At 42.8% G+C, this 27737-nt stretch overlaps 1 protein-coding gene across 1 annotated transcript in view; it reads left to right on the forward strand.

The window, feature by feature from the left end:
- slc25a21 (solute carrier family 25 member 21) overlaps positions 1 to 27737 on the forward strand; it is a 615256-nt gene that overhangs the window by 100172 nt on the left and 487347 nt on the right. The window lies entirely within an intron of this gene.

Here is a 27737-nt window from a genome sequence, read left to right on the forward strand (position 1 = left end):
CTGAGTGGGTTTCCTCCGGGTGCTCCGGTTTCCTCCCACAGTCCAACGATGTGCGGGCTAGGTTGATTGGCCATGCTAAAAATTGCCCTTAGTGTCCTGAGATGCGTAGGTTGGAGGGATTAGTGGGTAAATATGTAGGGATATGGGGGTAGGGCCTGGGTGGGATTGTGGTCGGTACAGACTCAATGGGCCGAATGGCCTCTTTCTGTACTGAAGGGTTTCTATGATTTCTAATGATTTTGTAATCAAGACCTAAACTTGTCTTGTGGTTCAGTGAAACTACTGTACTATTAAATGAAAAGTTTGGGAATTAAACAGTACTATCACTAATAAAAGAACAGGTTCTTTTTTTTTCACAATCGGTGAACTCTGTGATGGGTCGGTGAGGTGACTGTCAAATGCTTTATAACGTTCAGAGAAGGAAGGAAATAGGATGAAAAATTCACTTGGCAGTGATCGCTTGCCATCAATTTTCTCTGTTGTTAATGTTGTAATATCTTAAATATTTAGCTCTCTTTTAAAATAACCACTTCATCCAGCTCAATAAATTTATCTCAACAGCCAAAATTATTTTCATAAACTCACCTTTAGTTGAGCATCCAAACATTCCATCAGGTACAGCTCAATTCGTATTTTCTAAGAAATCCAAGCTATGAATAATTGTTTAGGCAAAGGAAGGCATGACTACACAATGGGCGGGATTTTACGGTCTAGCTTGAGTGAGACCAGAAATTCCCGTCCGAGGTCAACGGACATTTCCTTTGTCAGGTCCTCGCCCGCTCTGATTCCATGGTGGGCGAGGTGGTAGATTTCCAGCCAATGTCTGTCTCAAACTTGAAGAGAAGTTGCTACTTTGCAACTTGGCTTAATATGGCTATGAAAAAAGTCTATGTTTTTAAAAAATTTGTGCATACTGTGTTGTAACACGATGTACACAGGCTCTGATTAACGCTGGGCATGTAGTAGCAAGGTGTTTGGGAAGTGCACCAGCTGTTGCAGAATCCCCCCCCGGGCTTCATTGACATGCTGCTGGCCCACTATTCATCTGGAAATGGACAGGAAGGGACACCACATGTTTGAAGACAAGTTGTTGGAAGAGGGTTGTGAAAGCATCTTGTTGAGAGGTCAGAGGTGGAGAGCCAGGACAAGGGAGATCTAAACTTAATTTGTGGGAGTCTGTAATGATACACTTTCAGAGATTTGATTAATGAGCAACAAAGGATTTATTTTGAGGATCTATATGTCTGTTGCTAGTTCTGGAATGCCTCCTGCCTAGGAGAACTGCTCTTCCTGGGGTGATTCCCCACTCTCTGCCCCACTGGTTACCCAGGCCAAGTGACCCTTACTCTGTTGCCTTTAAAGGGACAATCACCACAGAATCTTTATTCCAATAGTTCTTGACTGTCTTCAGCCTGGCGGGCAGGCCACAGCGATTTTCACATTAAAGGTAAAGTTCCACCTGTAGTCTGATCACATCATCAGACACTGATCTGTATATTTTAAGAACAGCCCCTGTTGGTTTTGAGTGGATGGTTTCGCTGACCATGCATGAAGAAAATCATAGTTAGAAGAAACTGTGTGTTTGATGGTGAGTAAGTAACCTGGTTGATTTTAAATGCTCAGAAGCCTATTTGATGCTGCTTGGGTGAGATTAAATTCATCACAACCGTTTAAAAACATGAAGAAAACTCCCTTCAATTTCTCCCACAACCGCTACTTTGGAGCCTGCTCACTCACCAACCCCTACCCAGTAAGGAGAGAACCTCCTGGTTAAACCCTTTCAATAAAAGCCCCTTTTTATTGTAAATGGATTCTTAAAGCAATTGAATAATCAATCTTGAGGGTACAGAGCCATGTCTGAAAATGGCTCTGTGCCGTAAATCTGGCCTTATTTTCCAGTTACTCAGCAACACACAATTTAAATACATTCACAATGAAGATTTTTTTGAGGAGGGATGGCAAGCATGGGCTATGTTCTTACCAGTAGGGAAGAAAGGATAATTAGAGGGTCAACCAATTTAGGATACTCTTAAATGCTTCCTTACTACCCAGCCTTAGGTTTATATTTGCAGAAGCCAGAGAACAGCTGTTCACTGCAGCATAAAATGCATTATATAGAGAATCAAAAAACAAAAATGGCTTTCCTTGAGACCAGGAGGAGAGTGAGCTCTTATTTTGTTAAAGCAGTTCATGTGCACATGAACAAAGACTCATTAGAATGGGAGGGAGCACATGTTGAGCATAAACACCAGCATTGGCTGGATGGTCTGTTTCTGTGCAGTAGATTCTGTGTCATTTTATGAATGTGACCATAAATTTGAGGTTAAGCTCTTAAAATTGGGAACTTCCTTCACTGGGCAAATAAGATTGTGGGTGGGGGTTTTTAGAAGACCAATTGCAAGGATGATGGTTTAAAATGGATAGCTTCAGTTAAATAGCCAAGCTTGTTTATATTCTAATTTCTATGATTGCTCTAATAGTCATAATTTTACCAATTATTTACTGTGAAAGTTTTTTTTGCTTATGCACCCAGAAAAATCAATTTAAAATTTTAACAGCGTATTGAAAAGTGTGGAGTTCTCTTTTGATCATTTTTATAATAATATAAGTGAGAAAATACAGGAGTTGCTGCAGCTGCATTCCCGGTCATGCCATGTTTCAGACTATCATGCAGTTCCAGATCTATCCAGCTGGGGGAAGTAAATTCTGGATGTAAAGTGAATATTTATCTGCCAAACTTCTGGCTGAGGCAACAAAGGATTAGATCCAACAATTCAAAAGAAGTATTTTTTTCTTGTTATTCAAACCCAATTCTCTATACATGTGGCATTTGCAACGAGAATTGCCAAATGCAGCCATTGGGTGAAGAGAAAGACAACTTTTAAGACTGGGGGAAAAAAGCAATCTGTTTGACTGCATATAGTCTGTGGATGTGTAATAATTTAAATATAGAATTAGAAGACCATTCCCTTGGCATTATAACCCTGTAGGAATATTCCTGTACAAGAAAATACCTAAACCCAGATCAAACAAGACATTTGGTTTGCAAGGTGGAATTTGTAATCCAGCAAGGACTGCTGAATTAGGATTGTAGGCTCTGGTTGGATGCATTTCTGGAATTTTCATCACGTCACCTGCTTCATTCAACCACCCTACTACCCCCACACAGTCTGACAGCCTATCATCGCGGTACACCACCTACCCAGACTTTTGAATACTTTTGATGACTTTTGATTGTCAGTCAAATAGCACTTTGCTCATCTCCAATATTTTTATAAATAATAAATGTGTTCAAAGAAAATGAAAAAAAAAGTCACGAATCTGCTGTGATTTTTCTCCCTGATTGCCAGCAAAGTTTCCTGGAGACTCCAGGACAATGCCAAATGTTTGACAACCTGTGAACAATGCTGTTATATATAGATAGTTTAACCAATAGTACAGGCACATGAAAAAAAGAGTGAGGGTTGTTGAGATGGTGATTGATATCACAAGGTATGATTTCCTCAATGCTGAGGTGGAGGGAGAACAGAAGAGAGGATATCTCAGGGAGAAACTTGAAGTGGGGCTTCTGGGGGCAATAAATAACACAGATTTTTAAGAAAAGGCAAAGGGCTAAAAGAAAAACGGGGATTAAGGTGTGACATTCTTGATGAGGGCCACACTGCTAGGAAGGGGCAATTGATGGGAAATATAACCAGGTTTCAATAAGCCTGCCCCATTCTCATTTAGAGAACAGAGCAACCTTGTCCACTATTGGAACCATATAATATTCTCTGAGATGCAAAAGAAAACAGAGAAAAAAGTCTGCAGCCAATTCAGGAAAAGTACTGGGAAATTCTTTTCCACCTCCCTTAGGTAATTAATCAGGGTTATAGGAGACGGTGGTAGCCCATAATTCATAATCCCTGCTGAATAGCAGTTTATCTTCTGTCACTAGAAATGCCCTGTCCTCCCAAGAACATGTCAATTTTCCTTTTAAAGGACTGCAATGATTCTTTACCCACCGCACATATTGGAAGTTGTTCCAAAAGATGATGATTTTCTATGAAAAGAAATATGTCCTGGCATTTAACATAACTCTTGGCTTTGGATTTCATACATATGTCCTCTCATCCTACATTTCCTATCCATCTGAAATAACCTATTCAATTGGACTTGATCCAATCCCTTCATATTAAAAACTTCAATCACATCCTAGCAGCTCATGTTTTTTTTCCCCAAAGTAAATAGTCAGGCTGCTGAGGCCCTCCTTCATGATTGAGCTCGAAGGTCAAGTATCATCTTGGTCATCCTCTTCCATGCCTTCTCTAGAGCCTTGAAATCATTCACCATGTATAGGAATCAAAGCTGACTACAATGCCCCAAACACAGCTGTATCCGTGTTAGAAAAGGAAAGTATTCTCTTTTGTACTTGATCCTACTCTTTTTCCCTTAGCCACTTCGCATTGTCTGTACTGTTAATAAGTGATCAGTTACTTCCCCTATCTCTCTTTTGATTTTCAGTCTTTAATGCACCTCCTTTCATGATTTCGACATGCCAGGTGTTTCCTAACTGCAAATGCCTTGACACTACATTTATTCTGTTCAAGACGGGTGAACAGGGGTCGAATGGTTTCCTTCTTTTCCCAATATTTACCAATTCAGTGACTGTTCAACCATTTCCATGCTGTGATCATAAAAAAACCAGTCAGACAGATTTTCTTGTGTTAAGCAGCATGTAGTAGATGAGCTAAGCTACATCACAGGAACTGTCGAGGTTCAAGAAGGCATTCTAAGTAAAATAAGATGTCTGACTTTCATACACAAACACACACTCAAGTTCTCACACAAATAGATTACTGAGTGGTAAAGATGGATATATTGAATTGTAGTCCAGAGAAATAAAAGGGGTGTATGGCCCATGGAGTTTGTGATTTGGCTTCAGGATGAATTTGATGGACTGGGTTTTCCCTCATGGATGGGATTGTAACCGGCTGATTTGGCTGTGCTCCTGGAGACAGTAATGTAGGGTTGAATTCCTTCAAGAAGCCTCTGTTTGCACCAGGAGCATCCCTGGATGGTCACTGTCAGCAAACCATATTTCAAAGCTTGCAAGAGGCAGCATGGTGGCACAGGGACCTGGGTTCAATTCTGGCCTCGGGTGACTGTGTGGAGTTTGCCCTTTCTCCCTGTGCCTATGTAGGTTTCCTTAGGATGCCCTGGTTTCCTCCCACAGTCCAAAGATGTACACGTTGGGTTGATTGGCCTTGGTGTCAGCGGATTGGCAGGGTAAATATGTGGGTTTACAGGGATAGGGACAAGGTGGGGTTGTTGTCGGTGCAGGCTCGATGGTCTCTTTCTGCTCTGTAGGGATTCTATGGTGTGTTGCGAAGGGAGGAAGAAGGAACCCGACTCGGGTCTTCCTTAGTCAATGCCTTAGCTACTTGTCCTCTTATTGCAGAGAAAGCAAAAGCTTAAACACACACTGACTCTGTCACATGACCATCCAACTACTCCCCCAGCCAACCGATTAGCCCCCCCCCCATCAGACCTGACTAGCCTCCCACTACCTTTTCTACAACCCCACCAGACTAGCCCTAACTTGACTACCCACCCAATCTGACTACTCTGATGCACTTACCAAGCCAAGGGTTCAATCCTAGTTCAATAAAGAGTGCAGGAGGGCATGCCAGGAGCAACACCAGGCAGATGTACAAATGAGCTGTCAGTCTGGTGAAGCTACAACACAGGACTGCATGTATGCCAAGCAGCATGTAGTAGACAAGCTAAGCTACATCACAGGAACTGTAGAGGTTCACGAAGGCAGCTCACCATCATCTTCTCGAGAGGAATTAGAGATGGGCAATAAATGCTGGCCTAGCCAGTGATGTCACACACCACAAATTAATATATTTAAAAAATGGGACCTTCCCAAAATCGGGAGGTTTGGAAAATTAAAAACAATGCATCAATTGTCTCATTAGCCACTTCTTTTAAGATCCTAAGATGAAGTCCATCAGGATCCATGCTCTTGTTAGCTGCAGCTCCAACAATTAACTCAGCATCACTTCTCTGGTGACTGTAATTTTTCTGAATATCTCCCTCCCTTCCGTTTCCTGGTTTATGGCTGCTTCTAGAATGTCACTTGTATTCTCTATAGCAAAGACTAATGCAAAAGAGCTCTTCAAATCATCTGCCACCTCCTTGTTTTCCATTATCAATTTTCCAGATTCACTTTCTGTAGGACCAGTGCACTTTCTTTTTCAAATATTAATATTTTTGGGTAGCTTTATCTCGTATTCTCAATTTTTTCTTCCTTATCTTTTAGTCATGCTTTGCTGTTCTTCATATTCTGTCCAATCTTGCGACCTGCCACCTGTTTTTGCACAATTATATGCATTTTCTTTAAGTTTGATGCTAACTTTAACCTTTCTAGTTAGCCATGCATGGTGGGTCCATCCCTTGGACTTTTACTTATTGGGATGTATCTATTCTGTGCATTCTGAAATATCCTTTTGAATGTCTGCCACTGCACCTCTACTGACATATTCCTTAACCTAACTTGCCAATTCACTTCAGCCAGCGTTGCTTTCAAGCCCACAGAATTGCCCTTACTTAAATTTATAAGCCTAGTGTCAAACCCACTCCTCTCTCCATTAAACTTAATATAAAGTTCAATCATATTATGGTCGCTGCTACCTCAATGTGAGATTATTAATCACTCCCATTTCATTGCACAATACAAGATTTAATATCACCTGATCTCTGGCTGGCTGCAGAATAAGCTGTTCTAAGAAACTATCCTCAAAACATTTAATGAATTCCTCATCTAGGCTACCTTTGCTCATCTGACTTTTCAAGTCTACATGTAAATTAAAATCTTCCATGATTATCACCTTGCCTTTCTGACAATCTCCAATTATTTCTTCCTTTATGTCCCACGCTACCATGTGGTTACTGTGAGGGGGGCATGTAAATAACTCCCACAAGTGACTTCTTGCCTTTACCATTTCTCATCTCTACCAAAACCATTTCTGCTTTCTGGTTTCCTGAGCTTCGGTCTGCCCTCTCTATTGTGCTCATTCCATCATGAACTAATGGAACCACCCCTCCACTTTTTTCCTCACTTTCTGTCCTTCCTAAATATCCTGTATCTTTCAAATCTTGGGTCCCAATCCATGTCCTCCTACCATGTCTCCGTACCAGCTGTCAAACAGTATAGATCTTATAATTTTATCCTTTTATTATTTTTATGATCTCTAGTCTAATTTATTATTAGATTTGTACTCATTCCCTTCCTGTCATGGTCCGTTTTTTATTTCCTGTAATTATACCTATCTCTTTTGCCTTGCCCCTGCTCTTTGTATGAAGAAAACTTTTCCAAATTTGATCCCTTGCCCCCACTATTTAGTTTAAATAACCCTCTCCACTTCCCTAGTTATGCAGTTCACAAAAACACCGGTCCCAACATGGTTTCCAATTACTGGTGCCAGTGCCCATAAACTGGAATCCACTTCTCCAGTCTTTGAAGTATGCATTTATCTCTTTAATCTGCTTTGTCCTATGCCAATTTGCACATGGCACAGGTAATAATCCAGAGATTATGACCTTTTGGAGTTTTGCTTCTTAATTTGGTGCCTGGGTCCCCATACTGACCATACAGAGCTTCCTTCTTTCTCCTGCCTATGTTATTGGTACCGCCACGGACTATGAAATCATAGAAATCATAGAAACCCTACAGTGCAGAAGGAGGCCATTCGCCCCATCGAGTCTGCACCGACCACAATCCCACCCAGGCCCTACCCCCACATATTTACCCGCTAATCTACGCATCTCGGGACTCAAAGGGGCAATTTTTCACCTGGCCAATAAACCTAACCCGCACATCTTTGGATTGTGGGAGGAAACCGGAGCACCCGGAGAAAACCCACGCAGACACGAGGAGAATATGCAAACTCCACACAGACAGTGACCCGAGCCGGGAATCGAACCCGGGACCCTGGAGCTGTGAAGCAGCAGTGCTAACCCTGTGCTACCGTGTCGCCCCTGTGCCAGTGATTGGAGATCACTGGGTCCTGCCCCTGTCACTGCAAATTCCCCTCCAGCCCTGAGCAGATGTCCAAACCCTGGCACCAGGCAGCGAACACAGCCATTTGGATGCACGCTCTGTGCTGCAGCGAATGGTGGTCAATGCCTCTCGTAATGCTGCCCCTGGAGTTTCAGAGTAGGGTTTTAATTAGGTTGATTGACACAGTCATGTGAATGGGCAGAGCTAGGCTTACAGAGACAAGCAGGCAGATTCTTCTTGGGTCTGCAAGGAGCAGGCTCTCTTCCTCCCTCTGGGGTGTGCTGTTTGGGACCTGCTAGAAAATAACTCCACAGGTGTTCTGGAGGCTTAAGGACTGGCAGCCCACGTAAGCCCATTTGTTTGATGACTGATTTTTGAAGGGGACTTTGAGTCTATGAGGAATATTGCTTAAATTGGAACAAATAGAGATATTTTAGCAGTTAAGAATTGTATCTCGTCGTGCTTAAGTATTTCATTTGGTGAAAATTAAGTTAATTCATTTGTTATATATTTTTTCCAAAAATATACTTTACTCAAAAATCTGTCTTCAAACATTCCAAAATGAACATCATTCAATAGCAATAATATCCAGGTTCTTTACGTACGTTAAGTAACATTCTGAGATGTGTCAACACAGTTAAGGAAAAGTTTCAGACACTTTACAATGGTCTTACAAATGTTGCAGTTACTTTAAATGTTGTCTGCATAGAAAAAGTTGCACTCCAGGGTGCTTTCAGTACAACTAAGACACATGTAATAATTACTGTATGCATTCACTGAGTCATTCGGCCCAAGGAGATTCTGCTCCCTTTGGTTCATTTCAACTGTTCTGTTAATATGAAGTTTGTTTTGATAAAAGCTTCCTATGGTGTGAACAGAATCACATCTGGAGTAAAACACCTTATCCCCATTCTAATGCCAAAAATAAAAAAAATAGTTGGGGTCTAGTCGGGCTTCTCAACCAATCTTGGTAATGGTGTTGTTGGAATGTGTAAATTCATCAGTATTTCACCCATATTTCCAATACCGGTCAATCAATATGCATTATTCTCTCCATGTTGGATGATAAAATGGTGGAATTACATGATTTTTATAATCACATTTCAGGTGGCATTCTAATGGAGTACTATATTGTGCCTTTTCATGGATCTTCTGCACTACCTGGCACAGGTGTTGAATTATGAAATACCGTCTTCACTTTTTTGACGGTATATAGACGAATAGTTCCACAGGTGATAATGTAACCATTTTGCTGAGGCTTGTTAACCCATTCCGCCATATTTTTCTCCAGTTTAAGTTGAGCTAGTTGTCATTAAAGGCATTGTTATAGATTTAGTGATACAAATTAGTCTTGTTGATTGGCTGGGAGGTTTTTGCTAGAATTGGCAGATGAAAATCTTACGGTTTCTGTGTATGCCTCTAAGTTATTAAACCATAGTAATTAGTGGTAAATAATTAATAATCAAGGTTTGATCTCTGAAAAAAACTTTGATTTTTATGAAGTATATGAAAAATTACAGTTTTTAAGGCCAACGGTTAGATCAACTATTTTCACCAAATTGACTTTTGCACAAGTACATATGGTAATTGCTCCACCATTGAAGGCCATGCCTTCACTTGCCCAAACCCCAAGCTCTGGAATTTCCTCTTACATCTCTGCCTCTTTACCTCACCTCCCTTCTTTCAGACATGCACTAAAACCTACCTCTTTCATCAAGCTTTTCATCATCTGACCCAGTATCTCCTTAAGTGGTTCAGTGCCATTCTTTCTTTCATAATGGTTCTGTGTAGTGCCTCGTGACATTTCATTATGTTAAGGGTGCGATATAAATACGTTGTTAACTGACAAAATAATAAGATGTGTTCCAACTATCTGAAGATGTCTGTCAACATTTAGGCCAGAATTATCCCCAAAAAATTCTAAGTGTTGAATTTGTGGGAAAACTGGAGTAATTCACGCTGTTTTTTTCAGTGGGAGTTCAGACGAGAATCTCCCACACTCTGTGCAATGCAGAGGCTACCAGCATGAATATCATCAGATTTCAGGGTGAGGGACCTTTTCCCACCCAGGAGGCTGAAACCGGTGGGCCTTTGCACATACGGAGTGGCTTCGAACTGTCAGCCTCTCATTTCCTGGCCAGGTCGATCGCTGGCCAGCCCGGGAACCTGCAGTGCTGCCCCAGTTCCCCCGGGCAGTGCCAACCTCTCAGCGGGCAGACCTCCTCCCAGCCCATTCCGATCTCCAGTGCCTCCCCTCCCTGTGACGATACCCACCCACCCGCAGTGCAGGCAAACCAACCTCGGCTGACCTTCTCCCTGACCCCCCCCCCCCCCCCCCCCCCCCCCCCCCACACCCCTCTCAGCAGATGCCCACCCCGATCCCTGGCCTCCTTCCTGCCCTGACCGATCCCTTTGCAGAGTCGCAGCAGGACTCCCCACTCCATTGATTGCCCTCATAGGCCCCATCCCCTTGACACTGCCCCATACCCAGTGGGCAGTGCCAAGGTGCCCCCTAAGCATGGGCACTTTGCCCCTTGGGCAGTACTGGGGTCACAGGCAGGCATTGCCAGGATCCCCACACCCAGAGGTGCCACCCCTGCTGCTGACTCCCAGGGGGGCCCTGATTGCCCCCCCCTTCACTCCAGTGGGGTCGTCCTGATAGTTCCTGAAAGTGGGGACCGACTGTAACCCCTGCTGGAATGAAATACTGTGGCAGGGTGGGAGAGGCTCGTGGGCCTGGAGAATTCAGTCCCGGGCCTGCTAATTTAAATTATATTAAAAACAAATCTCTAATTTAATAACTTACCTGTCTTTGCGCCAGCGCAGATCTGACGGCGCTAGAAATCTGGCGCTGGGAGATGCGCTTGCAGTGGAAATGCATGCGCAAATTCGACGCATGCCTGACCGTGAGATTATCCCACCCTGCTGGGCTAGAAAATTAGCGTGGTGGGATGGGTGAATCGCCAATTTTATTTAAATAGCGACGTGGAGCATGATGCTCAATTAAAGCTTAAATAGAAAAAAATGGAAGAAAGTATCTTGCATTTATTTATGCAAAGTGTTCATTTAGTAAGAATAAACCTGACTCCCTTTTTTTTGTTACTTTTCAAAGATGGTATATCAGCAAAGCCAAAGAAGATGAAAGCTATGCAAAAGACAAAACTGAAAAATGCTGCATCGGTGAATGATCGTGTGCAGTTTGAACCTGTAACTTTGCTATAATTGAAAAATCACGTGAAGTGTTGAAGGGAAAATGGTTAAATTTCTGTTAAAAGGCAAAAAGATGAAATATTGCAATTGAAGTATTCACTTATAACATACTTCAATGTTGAGTAAATCATATAATTTTGTATCCAATCAACTCCTATGATCATGGGGAATCATTTGGTCTGTCAGCCTCTGTGGACTAAAAGATTTAACATTTAGGTTCTTTAGAACTGGGGGCAAGTTGGAGATTTAATATGTTTTAAGTGAGTGAAGGGGCAAGGATGATAAAAACAACAAAATGGAATAGCTTTGGGGTGGGAGGTTGGAGAAATTAAAAGGGTTCATAGAGCAAGGTTTGAAGTGAGTGGCAATATGACATGTAAAGAAATAAAAGATGTCTCAAGATGGTGTGACAAGTAGAATCATGAACATCTGTGTTCCAAAAGAAAATAAATCGGGAGAGAAAAAAATCCAACTGACAGGAAAAGAAAAACAAAGTGGATCTGAAATTATTGAACTCAATGTTGAGGCCCAAAGGCTTAAAGTGTCTGAAAAATGAGGTGCTGTCCCTCGAACTTGCATTGAGCTTCACTGGAACATGGCAGAGGCTGAGCATAGGAAGGTCAGTGCGTGAACAAGATTGAGATCAAATTTTCAGACTAAATGAAGGCGCTGCACAAAGTGGTCAATCAATCCGCTCATGATGAGATAGATTGAACAGGTACTGGTGAAAAGAGCTGTTGAGAACATGCATGTAACTGCGCATGACATTGTGTGTAGATCACAGGATGTGTGAGAACAGTGGTCTGAGAAATGCTGAATATCTTGGAGATGTCTCTAATCGTTGCTGTTGCGAAACCTGAAGGTTGGAATTTCAAGTGGAATCCATGTGGAATAAGTCAGAATCAGAGACAGTTATTGAGGAAGTAGATATGGTTGTAAAAACAAGCTTGGTAGATACTTGATCAAACACTAGAAGGCAAATAGAAAGCAGTGACGGTGAATGTGAGTGAAGCAACAAATGAAAATCCTGTCCGAAGGAATTGCAGTGCTTCTTCAAAGCAGGCATTCCTGGAAGAAAACTGACAGTGAATTGAACATGAATACATGCAAAATACTACAAATGTTGGAAATCTGAACTAAAAACAGAAAATGTTGGAAAGGCTCAACTGGGTTGCCAGCATCTGCAGCGATAGAAACAGAGTTAACATTTCATGCTGATGTCTTTTCATCAAAACTGGGGAAAGCGAGAGATTTAATAGGTTTTCAGCAAGTGTATGGGGGAGGGTTGAGAAATGAAAGACCCATGAGGAAGCGTAGATGAGAAGCCAGGAGAAACTTTGTGGTGCAACATGAAAGGGAGGGATAATGGGACAGTAAAAAAATGAAAGATCAGTCTAGAGTTGAAAAAAGAAACCGAAAACATGGTTGGACCCTGTGCCATAAGCCGTGCTCTGATGTAATGTCTTTGTAGATAAAAGACACATAAATCACTATTGTGATCCAAACTGCTGTTAATACTGGACAAGTCAGATCACAGTGAAACCTGGCTTGATAGATCTGAACTTTTATTTTAAAAATCAAGGAGGGAAGGTACTGAACAAATTCACAGGAGTCTGCTGATGAACGTTTAATGCAAAGAATAAAATATTATATAAACAGGGTGGAAATGTCTGCTACGCGAGGACACTGGTTTAAGGTGCTGGGGGGTAGGTACAGGGGAGATGTTAGGGGTAAGTTTTTCACACACAGGGTGGTGGGCGAGTGGAATTGGCTGCCGTCAGTGGTGGTGGAGGCAAACTCAATAGGATCTTTTAAGAGATTCCTGGATGAGTACATGGAGCTTAATAGGATGGAGGGTTATAGGTAGGTCTAGAAGGTAGGGATGTGTTCGGCACAACTTGTGGGCCGAAGGGCCTGTTTGTGCTGTAGTTTTTCTATGTTTCTATGAACTATATTACCCCAGACAAAAAGGTTTAAATACAAACTCTAAAACTAAAATTCCCACTATTCTGTTACCCCATCAGTATCTTTACAGACACAAACTAGTGAAGGGTTACCAGTAGCTTGATACAATGGCTTCTTGCTTGGAACTGGCATAGTTACAAACTGGGTTCTTCTGATGAATTTCTAAGGATTCAATTGATGCTTCTCAACAACTTAGCTGTCCCGGAGACACCCCAAAACCACACTCTAAACTCACTGTTTTTCAACTGCAGAGCGAACAAATGTGTTCCCTGAACTCAGTCTTCCAGTAGTACCTCTACTAAAGTGATCACTTTACTGAGTTCTAGAACTGATTATTCAGTTAACTATTGTCCCAATAGTTTTGTTTTGAGGGCTTTTTGATAAGAGAGCTTAAAATTCCTGTCTTCGCTTTCTGATACACTGAACACTCCACCTTTCTTGAGTCATAGAGTTTTACAGCATGGCAAAAGGCCCTTTGACCCATCGTGTTCACACTAGCTATCAAGTTTATCTATTCCAATCCCATTTTCCAGCACTTGGCCCTCAGCCTTGTATGCTATGGCATCAAGTGCTCATCTAAATACTACTTAAATGTTGTGAGGGTTCCCGCCTCAGCCATCCTTTCAGGCAATGAGTTCCAGATTCCTAGCATCTGGGTGAAAAAGTTTTTCCTCTCATTTCCTATCAACTTCCTGCCCCTTAGGTCTATAACCAGGGAGCATAAATTTAAGCTATCTGCTGAGAGGAAAAGTTCTTTCCTACCCACCCTATCTATGCCCCTCATAATTTTACACAGCTCAATCCCCCCTCAGCCTTCTCTGCTCTAAGAACAAGAACCCCAGCCTAGCCTATTCGGTCTCTCTTGATGACTGAAATGCTCCAGCACAGGCAACCCTGGTGAATCTCCTCTGCATTTTCTGTAGTGCAATCACTTCCTTTATAAGAGTGTGGTGACCAGAACTGCACACACTACTCCAGCTGTGGCTGAACCAGCATTTTATACACCTGGATCATAACTTTGTTGCTCTTACGTTCAGTGCCTCAGTTAATAAAGGCAAGTATCTCATATGCCTTCTTAACCACCTTATCTACCTGTCCTGCTGTCTTCAGAGATCTATGGACTTCGCTCCAGTCTTTTTCTGTGCCTCTTTCACTGGATCACTGTCAGTAGGCAACAGTAAAGTTTTTCTACCTTGTGTTTTTCCCCCAGAATCACTGAACTTTCAACCCCTTTTAACCTACCTCTAACTTCAGGAGTTAGAAGATCTCATTAAAAATGTATATAAAAGCAAATTACTATGGATGCTAGAATCTGAAACTGAAAATGTTGGGGAGTCTCAGCAGGTCTAACAGCATCTGTGGAGAGAGAACAGAGCTAAGGCTTCAAGTCTGGATGACTCTCTGTCAGAGCATTAAAACACATACACTGTTAGGAAATAGGAGATAGCTTTCAGTAAGTTATATTTGTATTGGTGGATGTTAGTAAAAATATAACGCTTTAAGTTTAATCTACATTTCTTCAGTTGAGTGTTAAGGAAACTGCAGTTTTCATTCCATTTTAAAATGCCTGCATTTTAATGAGGTTTTCAAGCAAACGCAGCACAACAATCTGTGCTGTTTCCTAGCAACAAGAGGCGCCACAGGGGAACAGAACATAATCACTAAGCTGAACCTTAAACTGCTTCCTGAGGTGTAGGGAACTGTTTAAGTCATTCTCTAGGAGGATCTAAAGGGAGACTGTAAAGAGCAGGTCCCAAACAAAGGGCGGCATGGTAGCACAGTGGTTAGCACTGCTGCTTCACAGCTCCAGGGACCTGGGTTCGATTCCCAGCTTGGGTCACTGTCTGTGTGGAGTTTGCACATTCTCCTCGTGTCTGCGTGGGTTTCCTCCGGGTGCTCTGGTTTTCTCCCACAGTCCAAAGATGTGCGGGTTAGGTCGATTGGCTATGCTAAAAAATTGTTCCTTAGTGTCCTGAGATGCATAGGTTAGAGGGATTAGCGGGTAAATATGTAGGGATATGGGGGTAGGGCCTGGGTGGAATTGTGGTTGGTGCAGACTCGATGGACCCAATGGCCTCTTTCTGCACTGTAGGGTTTCTATGATTCTAAAAGAACAGAAAGGTCCCAAAATTAGGGAGAGGGATAGAAGGAAGCTATAATAAGACCTTCTAGTCAATGGGAAAGAACAAGAATCTGGAAATAGTCCTGTTCTGTGAAGTTAAGGAGAGAAGAGCAGAGGAAGGCTTCCAAGTTGGAAACAAAAGCTACTAGAAGCAAATGTAAAGCAATATAGGCTTATGAGAAGCCAGAGATCCAAGAAGGCACAAAGGTTGATAACTCGGGCTTTTGCAACTGTGGTGTTCTATTGGCACAACTGAGTATCTGAGAGATTGTGTGCAGGCTGAATCTTGAATGCATGTGGCTTCAAGGTAGAGGCAGAGGAGAGGTTGAAACCCTGGAGGTGGATTGTTGGTGTGGACATCCGAGAAAAGTGTCATTTGGAAGAAAATTTCAAGGCATATTCTTCAAGAATCGAGATTGGAAATATTCATACAGAAGATAGAGTTCCAATGAGACTAGTTGGCTCACATTATGACAAGCTGTAACAAGTTTGCTTTATTTGAACTAAGATTTATGGAGTTCACTTGAATGCAATAAACCCCCAATTATAAATCACACCAGCTTCAAGATACTTAACCATATGGCAAGAAAGAACGCTTTTAAATAGTGAATTCAGAAAGTTGATTAGCCATTAAAAGGTAATAAGCCAGAAAGATTAAAAGCAGTGTCAATTAACAATAATTAGTAGTTATTAACAGTAAGAGGAGAAAGCTTAATTTTAACAAATGAACAGACTTCTCACCACCCTTTCAGACCAGGACGTGAAGTGTTGGTTCCGAGAACATGGATAATATGTTAAACCAGTGCTCTTCAAACAACCTCTCTCTTGACCCATCTCTCTCTCTCTCTCTCCATCTCTTTCCCTCTACCAAAATGGCTTCTCGAGACCTTAGAAAAGTTGAAAGCCCACCTTAGTCAATTGTTGGAAAATAGCCAATTGGTCTAGAACTTGTCAAAATGAAATAAGAGTTAGCTAATTTTTTAAAAAACTAATTATGCATGTTGCCCCAGAGTCCAGCGAATTTTGGTAAATTACCATTAGTGCATTTGCTATTTCCCCCTTCATCTCTTTTAGTATCCTGGGATGCATTCCATCAGGGCCAGGAAGCTTGTCTACCTTTAGCCCCATTAGCTTGCCCAACACTACTTCTTTACTGATAATGATCATTTCTAGGTCCTCACCTGCCATAGCCGCCTTGTCATCAATTTTTGGCACATTATTTATACCTTCCACTGTGAAGACTGATCCAAAATATCTGTTCAATGCCACGGCCATTTCCATTGTTAAATCTGCCTTTTCATCCTCGAAAGGACCAATGTTTACCTTAGCCACTCTTTTTCGTTTTATATATTTGTAGAAACCTTTGCTATCTGTTTTTATATTCTGAGCTAGTTTACTCTCATAATCTATCTTACTTTTCTTTATAGCTTTTTTTGTGGATTCCTGTTGACCTTTAAAGATTTCCCAAAACTTTAGTTTCCCACTAATCTTTGCCACTTTGTATGCCTTTTCTTTCAATTTGATACTCTCCTTTATTTCCATAGATATCCATGGCTGATTATCCCTTTTTCTACAGTCCTTCCTTATCACTGGTATAAACTTTTGCTGAGCTCTATGAAAAACCGCTTTGAAAGTCCTCCACTGTCCCTGAATTATTCCACCATAAAGTTTTTTCTCCCAGCTTACCTTGGCCAACTCCTCCCTCACCTCATTGTAGCCTCCTTTGTTTAAGCACAAGACACTGGTATTGGATTTTACCTTCTCACCCTCCATCTGTATTTTAAATTCAGCCATACTGTGATCACTCCTTCCGAAAGGATCCCTAGCTGTGAGATCATCAATTATTCCTGTCTCATTACACAGGACCAGATTTAGGATAGCTTGCTCCCTCATAGGTGCCATTACATATTGTTCGAGGAAACTATCACGGATACGTTCTATGAATTCCTCCTCAAGGCTGCTTTGACCAATCAACATGTAGATTAAAATCCCCCATGATAATTGCCATACCACTTTGTTTATTGCTCACCCCACGTGATGTTATTATTTGGCAGCCTATGGACTATGCCTATCAGTGACTTTTTCTCCTTACTATTTCTAATTTCCACCCAAATGGATTCAACCTTTTTCTCCATAGAACCTATATCATCTCTCCCTACCACCCTGATGTCATCCTTAAATATCAGAGCAACACCACCTCCCTTTCCTTCCTGTCTATCCTTCCTAATAGTCTGATAACCCTGGATATTTAACTCCCAGTCGTGACCACTCAGCAACCATGTCTCAGTAATGGTCACTAAATCATACTCATTTGCGATGATTTGTGCCGTTAACTCATATACACCTTGTTTTGAATGCTACGAGCATTCAGGTGAAGTGCCCCCCCCCGCCCCCAACCCAACCCCCCCACTTGCGAGTTTAAAATCCTTGTGACCACCCTATTTATCCTTTTCACTAGAACACTGGTTGCAGATTGGTTCAGGTGAAAACTGTCCCAATGGTACAGATCCCTTCTGTTCCAGTACTGATGCCAGTGCCCCATGAAATGGAACCCCTCTTTCCCACACCTCTCCTTTAGCCATGTGTTTACTTCCCTAATTTTCTCATCCCAGTGCCCATTCATACATGGCTTGGTTAGTAATCCAGAGATTATAATCCTTGAGGACCTGTTCTTTAATTTAGCTCCTCGTGCCTGATGATCCCTAAACAGGTCCCTTTTCCTAATCTTGCCTATGTGGTTTGTCCCAACATGGACCACAACAACTGGATCCTTCCCCTCCCACTCCAATATCCTTTCACGAACCAGCTTACAAAGGATGCTATCAATCCCCCTAATTATAGAATCCCCGACAACTACTACTTGTCTTTTTGCTATCCCCTCTTGAATAGCCTCCTGTACCATGGTGCAGTGGTCAGCTTACTCATCCTCCCTACAACCCTTTTCCTCATCCACACAGGGAGCAAGTACCTCATACTGGTTGGACAAGGTCAACAGCTGAGGCTCCTCTGTTCCTGAATTCAGAATCCCTCTACCTGCTCACTTGCAGTCACACCCGCTGTTCCTGACCACTGACTGAATTAGAGGTACTTAATCTACAGATGTGACTGCCTCTTGAAACAAAGCATCTGGGTGATAACATATTCAAAATGAAAGTCACACTTAAATTATGGATTTTGAAACTACCATTGAAGTGGAATTGGTGAGAAAAATGTATAAGTTGTTTTGAAGGCGTTCTCCACTTGGTTTCATGGTATGATGCTTGACCACAGTTCGCCTATTGGTTTACATGGAGTGTACTTATTGTGAACATTAGAGTGTAAGATAGATTTTGTAACTTGTGTTATCCTTTCAAATCTGTATACATCTGGAAAGATATACTTGGGATGAAGGAATTCATCTTTTAAAAAAATATTTTATTAATTATTAAAAATTATCTCAACAGCCTCTGTGACTCTGTTCAGTGGCTGCCTTCCACATATCTAAAAACAAAATAAGAGTTGGAATCTATCAAGCCAGGCTCCACCCTGGGTTCGGACTTATTCAGTAGTAAGATCAGCTAGGATTGTAACAACACACAAACAAATCCAAAAGACCTTTTTGTTGCAATCCAGATTCCCAGGCACCAATGTTCATCACACCTCAATGAAACGTGTGTGTGCGCGTGTGCGCGTGTGTGCGTGCGTGCGTGTGTGTGTGTGTGTGTGTGTGCGCGCGCGCGCTGTTGATAACACTAAGAAACATGATGGATAGTTTCAGAGATGTCGCACCTGACATGTTGCAAGATTGCACAGCGACTATCACACTTAGCGGTGACCTAGGAATCATGAGGACATGGTTATAAATGGTATAATGTGACTCTCTGACATCAATTGGAAACCTAAGGACACTTTGAAATCTTGTATGGTTTGTGTGATAATAAATTAAGAAAATGAGCAAGAATCTCTTGTGATATACTTCCAGAATACCCATGCATACAATAAGCATTGGTTTCTGTGGACCTTTTCCATCTGGTAATTATCTGCTTGCAAGCGCTGAGCAATTCCAGATTTCAGGAAGTTGAAATTGTACAATTGACATCTGGTCAGTACCATACTTGGACAGAATATTCAGTATGTGGAATTCAAGAAATAATGTTCACCATGGCTATCATTTAACTGTGCAGAATTCATACATGTATCACAGTATCTTAAATTTAATCACACAAAGGTAGCACAAAATTGGCTCAAAACCAATGAATAAGCATAAATATTCAGACAGGCACTTTTTAAAAAGGAGGTTTGCTCAGCCCAAATAGGCAGAGAATAATGGAAGCTTGGGACACAGAAATTCATGAGAATTAACCATCCTGCTCCTCTCAAATTGAAGTTGCAGCTTTTTTCAATCAACAAATACATCACATTATCACATCTAAGCATAGCCAATCATCTAACCTGAAAGAAAGGCAATGGCTGGATCTTGTGGTCAGCAGCAAAGCGGAGGAAATGCCACTGACCGCATTTTAAAATACATATTCTTACGTTTTTCATCGACTACAGCGGGAATGGACTTTCCTGGCTGCGGATTGGATCCATTGGCGAGCTGAGTGCAGAGGCCTGAAAGTGAGAGCGCGATTCCAGCTAAGTCATAACCCCTTTGATGTTGGCCTTGTGCTCAATGGCAGGGCGGCACGGTAGCACAGTGGTTAGCACTTCTGCTTCACAGCTGCAGGGTCCTGGGTTCGATTCCCGGCTCGGGTCACTGTCTGTGTGGAGTTTGCACATTCTCCTTGTGTCTGCGTGGGTTTCCTCCGGGTGCTCCGGTTTCCTCCCACAGTCCAAAGATGTGCGGGTTAGGTTGATTGGCCAGGTTAAAAATTGCCCCTTAGAGTCCTGAGATGCGTAGGTTAGAGGGATTAGCGGGTAAAATATGTGGGGGTAGGGCCTGGGTGGGATTGTGGTCAGTGCAGACTCGATGGGCCGAATGGCCTCCTTCTGCACTGTAGGGATTCTATGATTCTAAGAAAGTACTTTTAATTCTAGTTGTGCTGTGCTCCTGAGCAGGCTATTGGGAACAGTCTTAAATGCAATCAACCCAAGTTTATCCACCGATAGATCCCAGTTGTCCATCAGCATGGGTCTATTGTGGCGAACTGCAACTTCCAGTTCCTCGGAAGTTGTGGTTCTGTTATGACCCTCGAAGCAGCTCAGCCCTTTAAATCAACAGGAGCAGTGATACACACCCACAGTACCCTTCCGCCAAGCTCCTTGTTCATTAGTCCCAGCTGATTTGGCTAACTTTTCATTTTAATTGTACCTTGGTTTTGTATTTGCTGGCTCTGGGTCTGCAAGATTTGGGCCATACAGTCTTACAAAAGTTGTCATAGGAGAATTGAAATGTATGCTGATAAAAGGAAGAGTGTTCAAAAGCTAGAGGTCAAGGAGGAAGTTTGTGTTGGAGGAAAATTGTGAGTATAGAAGGTTATTTACTCTGTACACACAATAACCATAAGCATCATTATTCTACATCATTAAAAAGTGTGTTTCTGGCTTGTGTGTATATACATGGGAAGGTATCTGCATGTCCCAAGGAGAAAAAGGTATTTTCCTTTGTTCAATTAAAAAATCACTTAAGAAAAAAGCAACCAAGCACTTAAAACCACCTCACTGTATTCCTTAAGAAATTCTGAATTAAACCCATTTTTTTCAAATGTTGAATGTCCATGTTGATTCACCATAGAATTTATTTCATAATAAATGTGAAAGGCGGCAGGGTGCATAGTGATTAGAACAGCGCCAGGGACCCGGGTTTGATTCCTGGCTTGGGTCACTGCCTGCTGAGTCTGCATGTTCTTCCCATTTTGCATGTGTTTCCTGCAGGTGCTCCGGTTTCCTCCCACAGTCTGAAAGACATGCTGGTTAGGGTGCATTGGCCATGCTAAATTCTCCCTCAGTGTACCTGAACAGGCATGGAGTGTGGCGACTAGGGGATTTTCACAGTAATTTCATTGCTTTATTAATGTAAACCGACCTGTGATACGAATAAACAAATTAAAAAAAACAAGGAGCAAATTTCAGAAAGAAAAGCTTTGGCACAAAAATAAACTGAATTTCAAAAAAAAGTTTATGTTTTTAGGAAAGAGAATTTCTGAGTACAAGTACAGCAATATCATAGCAATAAATAGTTAAGTTTATAGAGAAAAGTAATAAAACTAAATATAACCTGCATGTGAGAGGGTCAGTCTATGTGGATCAGTGTGAATGGGCGTATATGTATGTGTTGGTGTATGATGAGAAGAGTGAATCAGAAACCCAAGACTGAGAGCAAGGCAGACTTGTACTCACCCCCACACACTCAGTCTCCCTTACAATCCACGTCCCTCTGCTCCCACCCGCACACTCATTCACTCTGCCACCCAACACACACACCCACCCACTCACTCCCACAAACACACCCACTCACTCACTCTCACTCCCACAAACACATCCACTCACTTCCACTGCGGCCCCAACACTCACTCATTACTCTTTGGCCGCTATACTCATTCATTCACTCACACTGCGGCCCCTACACTCACTCGCTCACACTGCGGCCTCCACACACTCCCTCACTCACTTTGCAGCCCCCACACTCACTCGCTCACTCTGCGGCCCCCACACTCACTCACTCACTCTGCGGCCCCCACGCTCACTCTGCGGCCCCCACGCTCACTCTGCGGCCCCCACGCTCGCTCTGCGGCCCCCACGCTCGCTCTGCGGCCCCCACGCTCGCTCTGCGGCCCTCACACTCGCTCGCTCTGCGTCCCTCACACTCACTCGCTCGCTCTGCGTCCCTCACACTCACTCGCTCGCTCTGCGGCCCCCACACTCACTCGCTCGCTCTGCGTCCCTCACACTCACTCGCTCGCTCTGCGTCCCTCACACTCACTCGCTCACTCTGCGGTCCCCACACTCACTCGCTCACTCTGCGGCCCCCAAACTCACTCGCTCACTCTGCGGCCCCCACACTCACTCGCTCACTCTGCGGCCCCCACACTCAGTCGCTCACTCTGCGGCCCCCACACTCACTCGCTCACTCTGCGGCCCCCACACTCACTCGCTCACTCTGCGGCCCCCACACTCACTCGCTCACTCTGCGGCCCCACAATCGCTCACTCTGCAGCCCCAATACTTACTCACCTACTCAATCTGCAGCCCCCATACTGACTTATTCTGCGCACTCACACTCACACTCTCTCTGCAATCCCCCCCCCCAGACACACACACCCACTCATTCTCTGCCACCCCCACACTCACCCACTTGCGCTCTGCCACCCCCACACATACTCTCTGCCATCCCCCCACACACACACACGCACAGTCACTCACTCTCTGTCACATCCCCCACCCCCACACTCGTTCACTCTCTGCTAACCCCACACACACACTTGCTCACTCACTGTCTTCTATCCCCTACACACACTCGCTCGCTTACTCTCTGCCGCCATCCTCACAAACACACTCCATCTCTGCTACCCCCATACATACTTGCTCATTCTCTGCCACCTTCCACACTCACTCGCTCACTCTCTGCCACCCCCACACTCACTCGCTCACTCTCTGCCACCCCCATACACACTTGCTCACTCTCTGCCACCTTCCACACTCGCTCACTCTCTGCCACCTTCCACACTCGCTCACTCTCTGCCACCCCCATACACACTTGCTCACTCTCTGCCACCTTCCACACTCGCTCACTCTCTGCCACCCCCACACACGCTCGCTCGCTCACGCTCTTCCACCCCCACACACACACACTCACTCTCTGTGCCATGCATCCCTCCAATCACACATACTCACTTTCTCACACACACACTGGCAGTGATGCTTCTTGGGGGCTGCTGAAGCCTCACCCTCCCAGGGTTCTTACCTGAACCTGCTGTCCTTGGGCCAGATGTACTTGGCTCCCTGGATTCCAGCCTGACCTCTGCTTCGCTTTCCTTGGCCCAGCAGTTCTTTGCATTTTCACCATTGCATGTTTGCTGCTCCTCCAATGAAACACTTTTTCACACGTTCATTTGCTACTGATAAGCTCACTCGTCTGCCTGTCAGAAGCAAAAGTGGGAGAGAACTGACCCTTGATTGAAGGAGCAGTTGCAAGGATAATCTTCCATTGAAATTCACGGGATTGACTGGGATTTTGAAAACTGGTGCCAAGGGCCACATAAAGGTGCTTCACAGGCTACATCCGGGTATTACTTTGGATAAGCTTGGGCTAAATAATCCTGAAAATAAATGGCTTACTCAGCTTATCTTCTATGTGCCAAGCAACTTTGCTCCACAAGTCCTTTCTCTTTTGGGGCCTTAGATTTGTCTTTAATTCAACCTGAGGAGCTCTGAACCTTTGATCATGATATTTTCCCGACTGTTTCTGCACCACCTGAAAGCTTGGTGCATTTTGCTCTTTTTCGTTCTGAAGCGATGATACTTGCAGAGGAAAAAATAACAAGAAAGCAGTGAGACACCAGCTGAAAGGTAGACACCAAAATGGATACAATTCTCGAGCCAACTCGAGAGAGCAAGGAAAAGCCACATAGAAGATGGTAGCATCAAAAGAATATGGTGGGAATAAAGCAATGAAACAGGTATACGAAGAAAGGGAAACAGTTTTTTTTCTTTATGAACAATGCTGTGGGAGATTAATTGCTATACTTTAACATGTAAAAATGTGGCATAACAAGAAACCTTGATGCGATTGAAAGAAGTAGTTCCAAGTTTGTTGAAAGTAAATTTTGATTTGAATTCAAGTCAGATAGCATAGGGGATGTCGACTGAGCAAAATGGAGATGCCTTTCCAATTTATTGGAATTCATTAAATAAAGGTTAGGATAATTCCTGCAACACTGAAGCATTTTATCATTGACCAATTCCATGAAAGGAGACTATGTAATGTAATTATATATTGATCCAGCAGAGGGAGCAGAATTTTGAATGTGTTCACTTCATCTGTTTCCAGCAGAAAAGATCCCAGATTAAGTTCGAACATGGTTGCTAAGTAAAGCAACAAACACAACGATCTTGTAAAAGGAGCTCTATAATTACAATATTGTACATTGAAGTCCACAGATGTACATCTACCACTGGACTGATTTTGTCATGTGGAAGCTTGAAACAGATTGTGGCGAAACCAGCACAGTTCTCCTTCATCACCCGAGTGTTCTGTTTACTTCCATCTTTGAGTTAAATGGATTATTTCAGCAAAAGTGGCAGTACTTCTGGGAATGGTGATTAATCCCAAAGATAGCAATCAGTATATGACAGGCCATGAGAGATGAATTAATGTACACTCTGACATAGAGATTAAAATTTCATTTTTGCTTGTATTGGTCCCGATTTCCAATCCCACACCTGCCATAAATGTGACCTCACCAAGTTCTAAGTGTGGCTCTGGCGTGTTTAGTTTATTGTGGTTCATGTTGAAACCAACAGTACCACGGATCACAGCATATAAATCAACCTTTGAAGCTTTGAATTTTTTTTTCCAGAATTGGGGGTCAGTTTATATGTTGAGTATAAGAACTGCCTGTGAGGGTGTCGGTGGCTGCCATTTTCAAACGTGAAAAAAATTCTGTTCATCAGTCGCCGTGTGCAGGCTGTTCTGTGTGTGTGTGCCTTACACTGCCACACATCTTGGCAAAGCAATCCGGATTGCCTGCTTAACCTGTGTGCCACCTTGTAAGATGAGTATAACCATAATCTTTTTATTCTGAGCTGAAAGGTTAATGTGAGTGTAGTCCTAAACATGCATGTACTAGATGAAAAACTGAGGGTCGACTTACATGCCTAGTATAGGCTTAAATGTGTATTTTGCAGTCCAGAACAGGGGTTAACTTGTACTCTGGGTTAACTTGATTTGATTTGTTTTATTATTGTCACATGTATTGAGATACAGTGAAAAGTATTGGTTCTTGCGCACTATACCAACAAAGCATACCATTCATAGAGTACATAGGGGAGAAGGAAAGGAGAGGGTGCATAATATAGTGTTACAGTCACAGGTGAACTTAATATAAGGTAGGTCCATTTAAAAGTTTGATGGCAGCAGGGAAGAAGCTGTTCTTGAGTCGGTTGGTACGTGACCTCAGAACTTTGTATCTTTTTCCCAATGGAAGAAGGTGGAAGAGAGTATGTCCAGGGTGCATGGATTATGTTGGTTGCTTTTCCGAGCCAGTGCGAACTGTAGATGGAGTCAGTGGATGGAAGATTGGTTTGTGTGATGGATTGGGCTTCCTCACAACCCCATTGTAGTTCCTTGCAGACTTGGTCAAAGCAGGAACCATGCTGTGATACATCCAGAAAGGATGGTTTCTATGGTGCATCTGTAAAAATTGGTGAAAGTCATAGCGGACATGCTGAAATTCCTTAGTCTTTTGAGAAAGTAGAGGCGTTGGTAGGCTTTCTTAACTATAGCATCAGCGTGGAGGGGCCAGGACAGTTTGGTGATCTAGACACCTAGAAACCTGAAGCTCCTGACCATTTCCACTTCATCCCCGTTGATGTGGACAGAGGCATGTCCTCCACTATGCTTCCTGAAGTCGATGACTATCTCCTTTGTTTTATTGACATTGAGGGAGAGATTATTGTCTTCACACCAATTCACCAGATTTGCTTAAACACATGGATTTGTTTCTTTAGCACACAAATTTCTACACACTTACTAATAAAATCTGTTTCTGTACTTATATACCACACACGATGGTAACTAATTAAGTTCAATTTTATTCTGAAGGAAAACAAACATTATAACGTTTCACATCCTCCTTTTATGTTATAAATGTTTATTCTCAAAAACTGCATGGCATTGCATCTTCAAAGCAATTTTTGCTAAAATCTCAATGCTTTTATTGTCTCCTTCTGAAATACAAAGAGAGATTGGATTTTGAAACTGCAAACAGACTTTACTTGATTGTTTGTTTGATCCTGTTCTGGATGAAATTCAACAGCACGAGCTTTATCAAGAACTGGATTCAAGAAACATTTCTGGAGGTAAATAGCTCAATTTTTGTATTAGAATTTGTGGCATGAATATGCAAGTAATCCTGGCACAGTTATCACTTGTAACATGGCATAGTAGCAAGCTTTCTCCTTTTCCATTCATTTTACCAGTGGTAACATATTACCCAATATTCAATTCATAATTATATTAGAAGATGATTGATAATGCCACAGCATGAGATATTTTTCCTTGAACATTCGTTACGAAGATCTGGACTTAATTACATCAACTTTCAGCTGGTCTCAATAATACAAGAACCATATAAAAAAGAATAAGTTCCTTTGGTTCACAATCACATCCTGACAAAAATGGACGTTTTTTGATGTATGTGGTAGCTCCTGCCAGAAACGGAAGATCCCAGAAGGAGGAGGAGACTAAATAATCTTTTGCAGCAACCTTAATAAAAGAGCCACTAAATGCAAATTCAAACCTGAGCAAACTAGTGCTATTGGATCTGTGCATTGATTTGGAGATTTGTGTAGCCTGTAACTAGAATGTTGTAATTGAAACTGTTAGGTTGGTTATAACCCTCAATATCTATACAACTGGCTTGTTTTAATCTTCAGCTGTCTTGTGCACGTACATGATGTGGAGATGCCGGCGTTGGACTGGGGTAAACACAGTAAGAAGTTTAACAACACCAGGTTAAAGTATCTGTATCTGGGGTCACCATTGCACATGTCAGAGCAGTCTTCTCGAAGTCTTCTCGAAGGTCAACCCACAGAAAGCAACTGGCCTGGATCGGGTACCCAGATGAGCACTCAGATCCTGCGTGGATCAGCTGGCAGGGGTATTCACAGACATCTTCAGCCTCTCCTACAATGATCGGAGGTCCCTATCTGCTTCAAGAAGATGACTATCATCCTGGTACCAAAGAAAAACCAAGCAACGTGCCTTAATGACTATCGTCCGGTGGCTCTGACATCCATCATTATGAAGTGCTTCGAAAGGTTAGTCACAGCACGAATCAATTCGAGCCTGTCGGATTACCTGGATCCACTACAGTTTGCCTACCGCTGCAACAGGTCCACAGCAGATGCCATCTCCCTAACCCTGCACTCAACCCTGGAACACCTAGATAACAAGGGCACCTATGTCAGACTCCTATTTATTGACTACACTCAGCCTTCAACACCATTATTCCTACAAAATTCATCTCCAAACTCCGTGGCCTGGACATTGGCTTCTCCCTCTGTGACTGGATCCTGAACTTCCTAACCCACAGACCACAATCAGTGAGGATAGGCAACAACACCTCCACGATCATCCTCAACATCAGCACCCCACAAGGCTGTGTCCTCAGCCCCCTACTATACGCCTTATACACCTATGACTGTGACCAAATTCTCCACCAACTCGATTTTCAACTGTGCTGATGACGC

The sequence above is a fragment of the Mustelus asterias genome, chromosome 18 (genome assembly GCF_964213995.1).
Source record: "Mustelus asterias chromosome 18, sMusAst1.hap1.1, whole genome shotgun sequence".
In the NCBI taxonomy this organism is placed as follows: domain Eukaryota; kingdom Metazoa; phylum Chordata; class Chondrichthyes; order Carcharhiniformes; family Triakidae; genus Mustelus; species Mustelus asterias.